The following is a 13,416-nucleotide window of genomic DNA, read 5'->3' as shown; positions in this document are numbered from 1 at the left end:
AAAGTGTGTTTTTGTTGGAGAAAATGAAGGAATTTTTTCCATTCTAGTTTATCCCAACGGGTTGTATGCACAACCTAGTTTGAAACGCTAGGAAGAAAAAAAAGCTGCAAGTTAACTTAACAATAAAAAATAAGTAATAAAAGTTATAAAGAAAAACAGTGGACTTACATAGAAGATATCATCCCATCTGGACCGAGTGGCATGTACGAAATTAGTTTCTTCATCATACTCAACACACGAAAAAGAAATGATGGCTTTAAACATGTGGTACCTCATTTTCATCAACTTCATCTTGTTTTCACACTGCTCACACGTAAATGAAGTTCCAAACTCTTTGTTGATGGTTCCAAGTTCGCGAAGAATCGTAGTGCTGTTGTTTGATCCCCACCAAAAGTTTCCTTGCTTAGCATCGTCTACCACAACTTCAGTGAAACACTGATCAACACGCCAAGTCCATTCTCTATCGTAGAAGAAGGCATCTTGTTTAATTCTTGGGACTGGGGCCATTTTTTATGTTTGTATTTCAATCGAGGAAATTTAAATATAACTGCTGTCTTTGGAAAAAGAAATGGGGTCAATTTATAGAAGTTGGAGGGTTGGTAGGTTATCTTTCACTTAATGCTTGCACAGGTGAAATGATTAGTGATGCTGCTCAAATGCCAATTGGGCAACCCAAGAGTCCTTGAGCCCACAAAGGTAGAGAATGCCGAGAGTCACTGCCACGTGTCCGAGGTAGTCGAAGGGACTGCTCCGTTCGATAACCTACAAAACAATTGAAACACTAGATGACACACCGAGTTTGGCCCGACGATTATCCTCCGACGCTCAAGTCAGAAGATGTAATAATATAAGCAAATAATAATAATTAATTGCCAAATTAGAGTGTACCTTCCTATGTGAAATGAAACATACATTTATAGGTGGATGAATAGGTAGAGTTTCATAGAAATCCGATATGGGACATTGTGTTGTCATTTAAGGGTAAAAAGTAATCTAATTGAGTTTTCACACACAATTAGATTAATTAGGGCAATTTGGGCATAATCTTAATTTAGGTTTATGGGCCTAATTATGATTAGACACATCATTAAGCCCCCCCACTTCCAAGTTGGGTCATGGGCTTGTGAGCCTACTTGAAAGTAATATATAAGCCCTCCCATGCACTTGTAGGGTTTTTTTTTTAGGTTTCTTTTTCCAGAATTGTGCTAGCGAGATTTAAGGATACTTGGCAAACTTCCAAATGTATAAATATCTTTTTCAAATCCTCTATTTTTCTTTATTTTAATCATTGTGTGGTTGGCTAAATCCGTTGTTTGTTGTTTGGAGTTTTGAAATCGCGCTTGACAAAGGCGTAGAATTTCGATGTCGGGTCTAAAGTTGTTGGATGAGTCTAGTGATGAATTATCTGGAGTTAATTCGGATTCCGGTAATTTTGAAGTTGAGAATTCTAAAAATCTTGATGGTCGAGATGAAAGAGGGCGAAATTTGGAGTCCGGGAGTACCAATTTTTCGAAATTCAGAGTTGTGAGCGAGAAGTTATGGGCGAAGCAGTGTAAAAGTGCAGTTTTCGAGAAAAGTGACAAAACTGGCGGCTTGGGCACGGAAAAATGTGCAGGGAAAGTGGCCGTGACGTCAGCCCTAGGTGGCATGATGTCACGGCGTCTTGGGAAGCATGGACGCGCAGTGCAGAGTGAGTCAACTAGGTCGGTCTCGGCGAGACGGGTGGCCGAGTCGACTCGGGTGGATGAGTCACCTCGGTCTGCATGGCTGACTCGGTCGAACGAGTCGACTCGGGCGAGTGGGTCAACTCGGTCAGCCGAATCGGGCGGGTCAACTCGAGCGGTAGTGGAGCGTGACGTCAGCATGACGTCACGCGGTAACGGGGGGAGGGTGCCGCGCGCGTGGAGAGCGTGGCGCGAGTGGGCGGAGAGAGCGTGGGGCGCGTGGGGGGCGTGAATTTTGCTGCTGGGAGCTGTTCCGCGCGTGTGCGCGTATCCGGCAGCTCGGCGGCGCGTGGGGGGCACGTACAGGGGCGTTCCGAGCCTGTTTTTTCCGCCGAACGTCGTGTTTCAGCTGCCAACGACGATGTGGTTCCGGAGTTTTGTTCCGTGGAGTTAGAATCTAGTGATCCTGAAACTTGGGCGTGGTCTCGACATATTAATGTATTTGGGACGAACCGAAATCTAAACAAATCCGTGCGCCGTGAGTCAAAGAAAAGACTTGAACCCGAGGTTGACGAGAGCTTCTTGATTGATGAGGAGGAAGGACCAGTCAACCTTTATGGCGGTACTTCTCTTGGAGAAAATTTTGAAATATTTTCCCAATTAAATTTTGATTCTTCCTTTAGAGTCGGTCAACTTCCCGAGATTTTCGATCATCTACGTGTCGATCGTGCTATTGAGATATTGGTTCCGGGTGAGGGAGGAAGATGTTACGCACCTCCTGATGGCTACTTTACGGTATACCTTGCTTCATTTTTGGTGGGATTCACTTTGCCACCCGACCCAGTTCTTGTTTAAATTTGTCGCGATCTCAAGGTAAGGCTTAGCCAATTAACGCCGAACGCATTTCTCTACTTCAAAGGATTCTGCCATCGCTCCGAGTCTGAGGGTTTTTTAAATTCGGCGAATTTATTTCACTCTATGTTTCTTGTGAAGCCGCTTAGGGACAAAGCTCCTAATTTTCATTTTCATCCTCGGTCGAAATGCAAGTTTTTGAAGAAACATGATAATAAGTGGGGGAGCTGGAAAGAGTGGTTTCTATACGTGCGGAATGATTGGGAAGTTCCGTCTGTATGGGATGAAGTGCATCCCGTTGAGTGGAGTAATGAATATTCTCGATTTAAAATGGATTGTATCGGAATGTGTTTTTTTGATTATTGCTTCGACCCTTTGACTTTAGTTTCTAAGGGTAGAGGAGTTACGATATATTGACTGCTCCGTTATTTTTATTTTTAGTCTTCTTGAAGCTAATATTTTTGTATTTGTTGTTTTCGTGTTCTGTAGGTGAGACGATGAGCTATAATGACTTCAAACGTCGTTGCATGAACAATGGATCCTCGAAGCCCGTGTCTCGAAACACACCTCAGGCCTCGAGGCCCGTGGCGAGGGAGTCGGGAAGGGGCACTGCTGAGGATCGAAGTAGTGGGAAAAAGACAGTCCATGGGGTGGGATCGTCGCGTGGTTCGGAGGTGGCTGTGAAGAAGAGCGCTGGAGTCTCGGATCCCAAATCCGTCGACAAAGGTCGACATGCTATTGTGAGTGCACCCCCGCTGCCGTTGAGTGAGCTCAAGACGCCCTCCGTTTCTGGGGATACCCGTGTCGCCCCTATCGCCGTGCGTGAAAAAATACCTCGCACCTTAGGAGCTGAGGAGTTGGTGTTACCGCCCGTTAATGCGTGGAAAGATAATTTTGTTGCTGGTGTTGATAGGACGCAAAATGGCGGTTCAGTGTTTGACGTTCTTGATAGTGCCTTGGCTGTGGAGAAGGTAATGGGTTTTCCGACGGAGTTTGATTCGACTCGTCTGGCCGGGAAACCTCTGGATGATATGATCGAAGGGTTGGCTGCCTCCTTTGCTCGGGTTAGTACCGTATTCGTCGCGCATATCTATATTTGATTTATTATTATTATTATTAATCATAATAATTCCTTTTTTTTTTTTTGGCTATGACTTTCGTGCCCTTGATTATTGATCGCGGGAGGGGGTTGGAGGCTGAGCATGCCAAGATGCAAGCAGAGAAAATGAACGTTAATTCATTGTATGCGGGTGTTTAGGGTGTCAATGCCTCCCTTCGCTTAGAGATTGAAAGTTTGAAGAAGTCTCTTGACGAAGAAAAAGGGAAGCTAGGTGCCTTGGAGAAAAAGAGTCAGAGCTTCTCAACCCGTGCGGACAAGGAAAAATCAAGTCGTGTAAAGGCCGATGCTAAGGTTAAGGAGCTAAGCAAAGATTTGGATAATGAAAAGACTGACACGCTTACTTTCATGGAAGCTCATAGGGGGTCGGATGACGTCTTGAACACGCCTTTGGGTTTGATGGTGGTCGACAAGTTCTTAGGGAGCGAGTCTTACACCGAGATTTGGGACAATTATGCTAGTGGATTCTTTGCAGAGATCGTGCAGGATATTCGTGGTCAAGTTCGTGCTACGAAGCTTGTCCTTGAGGCTATCATGCGGTAGATAGAGCCAAGCGTTTTGGAACTTGAGCCAGAAATTGGGGCGGAGAAAATTGGCGCCCTGGTTGAAGGTGATGAGTTTAATGAGATGCCTGAGGTTGCTGGAGCTGAGGACGCAAGTGTTGACCCGGCTACCTAGTAGTGCAGTCGTTTATTAGTTTTTACTCACTTGAGAGTAGTAGTATTTCCTTTATGAATTATTTTTAAGACTTTTGTCTTTTTTCTTTATTTTTTTTATTTTTTTTATTTGCACGTATTTGCTTTATAAATGGACTTTTATTTTTATGTCCTTTCAATTTCGCAATTTTCGTGCTTTTTGGTACTTAGTGGATGATCAGTCCCCTACGTTTTTTATGTAGGGGCTCCGCAGTTTTGCCATTTTTTCTTCATTTAGCGTTGCGGAGTCCTTGAGAATTTGATTTCTCTATCAATTTAAGCACTGGGGAGTGAGATAACAAAGCTCGAGTTGGCTAGACCCTCATGATCCTTGTTATCTTTCCCTTTAGCTTTAATCAATGATATATTTTTTTTGTTTGAGCGTCGTGAGGTCACTTTTTGAAACAAGTACTGCATAATAATAATAAAAATAATAATGAAATTAAAATGGAATAAAATATTGAATTGAAATGACAAAAAGTAGAACGGTTGTGGATTGGGATGGGCAATATGCCTCCAGCTAAAGCATTTTATTTAACATTATGTGGCAAGCGATATGCCGCCAACTTATTACATAATTTCAAGCATTGCGGCGAGCGGTATGCTCCCGACTTATTCCATAGTTCAAGCATTACAGCGAGCGATACGCTCCTGATTTATTATTGGAAAAAAAAGTTGCACGCTTGAGGTGCTAAACGAAATATTTCTTCAAGTTCCCTATCACTTTTTCTTTGGAGGAAATCTACGAGTTTCGCCTCTGTTTCGGGCTCAAGGCTGGTTCCTACTCTGAGTAGTTTATCTTGATCGCCCGTAATCAACTCTACACTTTTCAATTCTTCTACTGTTGCGAGTCTCGTGCCGCTGGCCTCTTGATTGGTCGAGGGGGTGAAGAGGTTGTCTTTAACACCCATCACCCATTTTCTCTTTAGGAAATTTTGGAGTGTCATCCCTTCCTCCCACTTGCTTTCTGTTCCGAAGTTCAGGTGCCCCAAAGTATTCGCATAACATTCTCGAGCTACGCGTTGATCTCCTACGGCTTCTCCAATTCCGCTAGTCGTAGAAAATTTCAACTTCATATGATATGTTGACGGGATTGCTCTGAAGAGGTTCATACTTGGCCGCCCCAAAATCACGTTATATGTTGATGGTGCCTTGACGACCAAGAAGTTCACCGTGTTTGTTGCCCGACATGGAAATGGGCCCAAAAACAAGACTAGGGAAATTTCTCCCAAAGCTTCGACGGCGTGTCCTGCAAAACCCATAGGGGTGTTTTCACGGGTGCGAGTTTCGCATTGGCTATCCCTAGCTTTTCGAAAGCACCGTAATATATAATATCAGCCGAGCTAACGTCGTCTACCAAAATCTTCTTCACTAAGTAATTAGAAATTGATGCAGAAATGACCAACGCATCGTTGTGTTCACCACGTGGTCCCTCGAGATCGTCGTTGCTAAATGTAATCTCTGGGTTTGGGTGGTGAACATGGTAAACATGTCCTGTCGGACGTTCTGTCGTAGAGTACGAGCCTCCTGCAACCCGCGTTGACGCGCGACGTGCGCTTGGGGTGTCACCACTCGACGGTCCTCTGGAAATGACTGCAATTATTCCTTGAGTCGGAAGATTGTCATCCTCCCGATCTTTCCGAGGATTGGGATGTTATCCTTTCTGCTGGAAGTGGGGTTTATTTTTGAATTCCTGGTGTCGCGGGGTATCCACGAATTCTCCCAGATGTCCTTTCTTAACGAGTCTCTCGATTTCCTGCTTAAGTTGAAAGCATTCGTCGGTAGTGTGGCCCCGATCTCGATGGTACTCGCAGTACTTTTCCGATTTTGCCTTTTCGAATTTTCTTTCATCTGTCTCGGGGGTTGGACTAAACCTTTCTGCTCCGTTACCATCCATACTTCCATGAGTTTTGCTTTTAAGGGAGTGAACTTTGGATAGGTAGGGGCGTGGTTCGAGCGTCCTGCTTCTTTCCTTTTTGTATCATGGCGCTCTTCTTCGCGCCTCCTCTTCACAGGGAGCCCCATCTCTACAGGCTCCTCTATCCGGATAAATTTCTCCGCGCGGTTCAGAAGTTCCTCCAGAGTTTGCGGGGGTCGGCCTGCGATGGATTCTTGGAAGCGAACATGCTTCAAATTATATTGCAGTATATCGGCTAGTAGGTCATGGTTAACATTGGGCACCTCGTGCACAACTTTGACGAACCGTTGTACATAATCCCTTAACGGTTCTCCTTCCCGCTGTTTGACTTTGAAGAGGTACGATCCGGTTTTGGCGTATCTCTTGTTGATGGAATACTGGCTAAGGAAACGTTCTGATAGTTGGCCTAGACCATCCAAGGATCCTGCAGGCAGACCGTTGAACCAAGTTTGTGCTTGATCAGTTAAGGTAGTTTGGAAAATTTTGCAGTAGGCGGCGTCACTGAGGCCGTAAACGTCGATCTTAGCGAAGAAATTGTTAAGGTGATCCTGGGGATCTCCGGTTCCATCAAATTTGGGCAGATTGGGGATCCTAAATTCGAGCGGTAAAACTTCCTCCATAATGGCCGGAATAAAGGGGCTTATTCGGGCGGGAATCATTCCAAAGAGAGCGGCTGTTGACCTCGTAGTTTCTCGCTGTGGACTTCTTGAATTACGATCGTTAAAATTCTCGCGATGTCTTCTCGTCTCTTCAGGTTGAGAGTATCTACTTCCATGCTCGTCTTGAGGGGAGTTGCCTTGGCAAAAGGAACGTCCTCGATGTCTATCGTATTGAGGCTCATGGCGTGGAACACCTGACCGAGAAGATCCACTTCTCTCTCGGCGGTCTCGCGTCTCTCTCTCCCTTGAGGGAGCCCGTTGCCTTAGGGGGCGTGGTTATCGACCACGTGCTTCTCTTCGAGGGGCCTGGTCCGAGGCTGAGCTATGCTGATGCGACTGGGGCTGAGCATATCTTCGGGGAGCCCGTTCTGAAGAAAGGCTTCGATCGTTGAGCGACACCCTTTCCTCAGAGTCGTGGAGCTCTACGATGGGCGGGGTCACATGGACGTGAGGGGGATCCGTAGGATCGCTTTCTGACAGATTCGACCCAAGCTGTTGCCTTGGCCGCGGTCTCGTCCATCATGGCTTGCAATTCTTTCGCCGTCATCTGGATGATCGACACTGAAGGCCCCGTAGTGTTGGTTGCTCCCGCCGTCCTCTTTCTTCGAGGCGGATATGGGATCCCGTCGCCGGCTCTTTGTTGAGGCGGATTGGGACTACATTGACCACCTCCTACCGTGTCACGCGATCAAGTTTGCATTCCCACAGACGGCGCTAAAACGATGCTGCTCAAATGCCAATTGGGCAACCCAAGAGTCCTTGAGCCCACAAAGGTAGAGAATGCCGAGAGTCACTGCCACGAGTTCGAGGTAGTCGAAGGGACTGCTCCGTTCGTTAACTTACATAACAATTGAAACACTAGATGATACGCCGAGTTTGGCCCGGCGATTATCCTCCGACGCTCAAGTCAGAAGATGTACTAATATAAGCAAATAATAATACAGTTAAACCTCTATAAATTAATACAGTTGGGACCATCAAGATTTCATTAATTTAGCGAAATATTAACTTATCGATAAATTAATAATTATTAATTTATACATTAATTAATAACTTATTAATTTATGAAATTACTTTTATTATTATTTTCAATAAATACATTTTTTTAAAAAAAATTACGTGTATATTATTCATTGTACCATTCGTTCAATGCACTATAGAGCCCGTTTCACGAATGGAAGCTCTTAAAACACTAATGGTATAGAACGATTTATGTTGAGTTATGAGAAAACTATACCGAAAGTTTTAACCATGTTAAGAAAAGTGAGGGACGAGATTGATGGTAATGTGAACTTCTACAAGAAACAAGCGAGAATTAAATTATATTATATTAAGCCTTCATAGAGCTATAAAATATGCACTGTACCATGTAATTTAAGAATTTGTTTATGCATTATTAATTTATATATTATATGGGGCTTCTTAAAATTTTCGAATGTGTATTATCTTATAAATTTAGCGAATTATTAATTTAGCACGTTGTCCCCGAGTCGGGACCGGGAAAATTTATTATTTAAGCGAGGTTATTAATTGATCGGGTATTAATTTATCGAGGTTCTACTATAATTAATTGCCAAATTAGAGTGTACCTTCCTATGTGAAATGAAACATACATTTATAGGTGGATGAATAGGTAGAACTTTCGTAGAAATCCGATGTGGGACATTGTGTTGTCATTTAAGGGTAAAAAGTAATCTAATTGAGTTTTCACCCACAATTAGATTAATTAGGGAAATTTGGGCCTAATCTTAATTTAGGTTTATGGGCCTAATTATGATTAGGCACATCAATTAGTATTTTTCTTGGAAAAGCGAGAAATTGAATACACACCTAAAGCTCATACGCATAAGTTCTAAAAAAACTGCTACTTGCCAACTACACTACATTTTTTCTTATCGATAAAATGAGAATCCAACTACACTACATTAGTAACCTATCAATGTATGAAGAAAAACATTAATTACTTATGAATGCATTAAAAAAATTCCCTCTTTGACATGACAGGTCAGAGTAAATTTATAAGCACAATGCAATATGGAGATCTTGCATTTAAAATTACTACTCAAGTTTAGATATCATACAATTAATTTCAGAGCATGAATTATATGGTTAATGGGTACACAACAACATTTGAACAAAATTCTTCTAATTTGGACATACACCACCTAACACATAATAAACAATTAATATTAAGAACAACATACCAATTATAACAGTCCAACCAAGTACCTTCATCGTTTGGAATTTACGTTTGTACAATAGTACATTGGCTTGCAAGTTAGAATTCTCTTGTTCGTAACGATTAATCTTTGTCAATAACCCAGATATAACCTCAACAGATGGTTCACGAATGGACTCGTCTCACCATCTAAAGAAATTGCAACGATGTTCCTACAAATATTTTTCCAACTCAAAAAAAAAAAAAATCAGTAAAAATATTTCCGAAAGAATTAGATAAGTTAAATTTTAAATTACTTACCTATTTCAATGAACAACAATAAAATCGTCTTCCTGGAATTTTTTTCGATCCTTGAGGTTTTAATTGTCGCTTTCAAACCACAGTGACAACGAAAATGTAACCCAAAATAGTATGGATTAGATTCCCCACTGTCACTGGAATGGTAGCTTGCCCTATTTCACACATAGCTTGATTTCGAACTCATACTAAAAAAATAATTTAAAAAAAATCATGAGCATTGTGTGAAGTATACAAATCAAAATTATAATTGAATGGATGATTGTAAAATAAATTTAATTTACCTTAAGAGCTTCGGATTCGTGCTGCATCTGGTGGGTAAGTTCAAAAGACGGAACCCTAGAGTAGAATGTAGGAAAGAGAGTTACAATTAGGGGTGGTAAACGAGGCGAGCCGACTCGTGAGCTCGACGAGCCGACTCGTAAAAAGCTCGAACTCGGACTCGAGGTTTTCGAGCTCGAGCCGGATTTTAGTTGTTCATCAGCTCGCGAGCCGGCTCGCGAGCCGGATTTATTATTATCTTTTTTTTTTTTATTTTTTTTTATATGTTATTTTTATTTAAATAATGTATAATAATATAAAATATTATAGAAATAAATACAAATATTAAAAAAATATATAATCACAATTTAGTTTTTATTTTGTATTTTTTTTAAATAATTTTTAATAATAAAATAATAATTTAAAAATATATAAAAAAAAAAAAAAAAAGAGATTGGGTTGGAGCTCGAGCTCGACAAAATTAACACGAGCTCGAGCTCGAGCCAAAAAAAGAACAACTCGACGAGCTCGAGCTCGAGCTCGAGCTCGACAAAATAGACTCGAGCTCGAGCTCGAGCCAGCCAAAAGAGGCGAGCTCGACTCGAGCTCGGCTCGTTCACACCGCTAGTCACAATCGAAATATTTGCACTGACTTTATTAAATGTTAAATATGTTTTTTATTTTTAAGTTAGGGGTATTTTCATATTTGTTACATAAATTTCATCCATAAGAAATAAAATAGTATTTTTAATTGGATCATCAATCACCTATACCAAACACCGAATTAGTTGGTTAGGAGATATTTTGAACTGTACAATTCTTGGATTAATTATCAATCCATGTAATCACATCACCCAAACCAAACGAGCCCTAAGTTTATTAGTTCGGAATTGTAGTCCACCATATTTCAAAATCAGAATTTTAGTATTGTAAGTTAAAAAAGTTGAGAATTTGGTCCTACGATCTGCTATAACAGGTAATGCAATAGTTGGTTGAATGACTTGGATTTAATTTATAAAAATAAATAGATTAAAATAAATTAGATGATGTGGCTGATGAATTGGGCAATTTTGGAGGGAAATAAAATATACAATTAATTTTTTTTTTATTTGATGAATGAAATAAGTATTTTTGTAGTAATTAATTTTTAATTAATATTTCATAGTTTTCAATTAATAAAAATAATAATTAACTATATTTTATTACTCGTTATGGATATTTGCTACTCTTGGTTTGATACCGTATTCTATGTTGGAGGCTCTAGAATGTTTTTTTTTTTTTTTTGTACATTTAGTTTAATAGAGTTTTGAATATATTTTATTATTTTTTTATAAAATATGGGTTTGATTTTTTATACTAACTATGGTTGTGCATGTCATTTAACAGCACAACAAGTTTTAAGATAAAGTTTTTTTGCGTATTCTTGTTGAATTTAATTGTTGGTTTAATTTTATTGTGATCACAATGCATAAATTTGTAAAAAAATGAAATATTTAGATAAATATGAATTTAATTACTATTTTTCCAAATAAAAACTAAGAAATATTTTAGATATTAGTTAGGCTTATTTCCTTCATAAAAAAATATAATGGTATCATTTATTCAATAATTTATTGAGGTTCTTTATTGCAAAAATATAACAAAAAATAAATATATTAATTAATGTGTTAAATTTTCCCATTATTTGTGTGTCTTTGTAAGAAAAAAATGCAATATTTAGATAAATACGAATTTAATTACTATTTTTTTCAAATAAAAACTAAAAAATATTTTAAACATTAGTTAAGCTTATTTTGCTTCATAAATAATATAAGGGTATATTTCACTCAATGGTTTATTAAGGTTCTTTTTGCAAAAATATAACAAAAAGTAAATATATTAATTAATATGTTAAAATTTTCGCATTATTTTAGTGTTTTCGACATTGAGGATCAAATTTTCCTTCAAAACATCCAACTCATTAGCCACATCATCTAATTTATTTTTAATCTATTTATTTTTATAAATTAAATGATGAGCATGTCATAAGACCAAAATTCCCAACTTTTATAACTTACAAGACTAAAATTCTAATTTTGAAATATGGTAGACTAAAACTCAAAACTATAAAACTTACATGACTAAAAAAGAGTAAATTGCAAATACTACCCCTGTGTTATCTCAAAATAGCAAAAACCCCCCTATGATAAATAAACTAGCAAAAACCCCCCTGTGAAATTTAGTCAAAGGCAGAATCCCCCCTAGCTGACTTTTTAGACTTGAAATGACAATATTGTCCCTCAAAATGTATTTATATATATACATAATATATGTATATTTATTCTTTTTAATTTATTTGTTTAGAAATTAATAAAAATAGTAAACAACTAAATTGATTATTTTTTAAATAAAATAATTAAAATATTTATAAAATATAAGAATTTATTAATTACAAGACTCTAGGGGTATTTGTGTCTTTTTATAACAAGTCAACCCTCAAATAGTTCCATAGGGGGGTTTTTGCTATTTAAATAATTTCACAGGGGAGGTTTTTGCTAGTTTATTTATCACAAGGGGTTTTTTGTTATTTCGAGATTACACAGGGGTAGTTTTTGCAGTTTACTCGACTAAAAAAACTCATTTGCCGCCTGTAATTTGGAAACATATTTCAGTTATAAGAAGGATGTTGCTATTTCAAGCCGGACTTTTACTTAATGTAGCGGAATCTCATTCATTTGATTTTTTTTTGAAATTCTCTTTCAATCTCCCAAACTCTCCCAACACATTCAACATTCTAAAAATATCTTGGCTTCCAATCCGTATTGTAGGACTCTCGATTACGGTATTTTTTTTGTAATCTTAGTATTATCAATCAATTTCATTTACAATTTAGTTACAAACGTACTTTAATTGCAGATTTAGTTAATTATATTTATTGAACTAATTTAAAGGTTTATTTGTACAGATGGTCGGCCCAGGTAAGGGGAAATCACCTATGGGTCTCTTCGGTAAGTGAAAAGAAAAAAGAAGGTTCCGAGAATCGTTATTCGATCTCCCCGAGATCCCGAGGTTGTGGCCGGTCAACAAGCCCGCCAGGCTATGATTACATCTGAGCGGTGTAGGAGAGTTAGTGAGAGGGCATGGGGCGACAATTTACCTGATTTACCCGATTCACCCGATCTAGCAGGGCCTTCGAGAGATGTAGGTGGGTCTTCTCGGACCCCCTATGATGACGACGACGGGGACGACACTTCTGATGATGATGGTGGTGTTCCGATTTAGGCGGGTGCTGTTAGTAAAGTTCCGCGCGATATGATTTTGAGACTATGTCGGGGTCGATTGTGTTAGAGACACCGTATCCGGGCTGTCCGACTAATCTTGAGCTCATTCCCAGTTTTAAGAGTCATATAGTCGCCTACGTTTGGAATGAATTTGTAAGTTTATATTAGTTTTAGTATATAGTTTTTATTAATAAATCTTCTTTGTGCAGGAGTGCTGTTTGGGGCGAATTGAGTCTCGGATTACTGCGCTAACGAAGTTTACGAAAGACATGTTGAAGGAACACATGGCACCATATGGCGAGGAGGAAATAGAGTAGTTGGAGGTATATGGAATTGACATGTTAGAGCATTGCTACATACGCAATGTGGACAAGGGCCTATCAATAGCATTTGTTGAGAGGTGGCAGCCGGAGACGAATAGTTTCCGATCCACATGCCTTGGGGCGAGATGACCATCACGCTACACTATGTTCAGATGATCCTGTGTTTGCGTGTGGACGGGCTAGTCGTCGAC

Source organism: Erythranthe guttata, chromosome 3 (assembly GCF_056151865.1).
Source record: "Erythranthe guttata isolate IM_541 chromosome 3, IM_541, whole genome shotgun sequence".
NCBI lineage: Eukaryota > Viridiplantae > Streptophyta > Magnoliopsida > Lamiales > Phrymaceae > Erythranthe > Erythranthe guttata.
The sequence above is the reverse complement of the archived record's forward strand: the minus strand, read 5'-3'. Positions refer to the sequence as shown.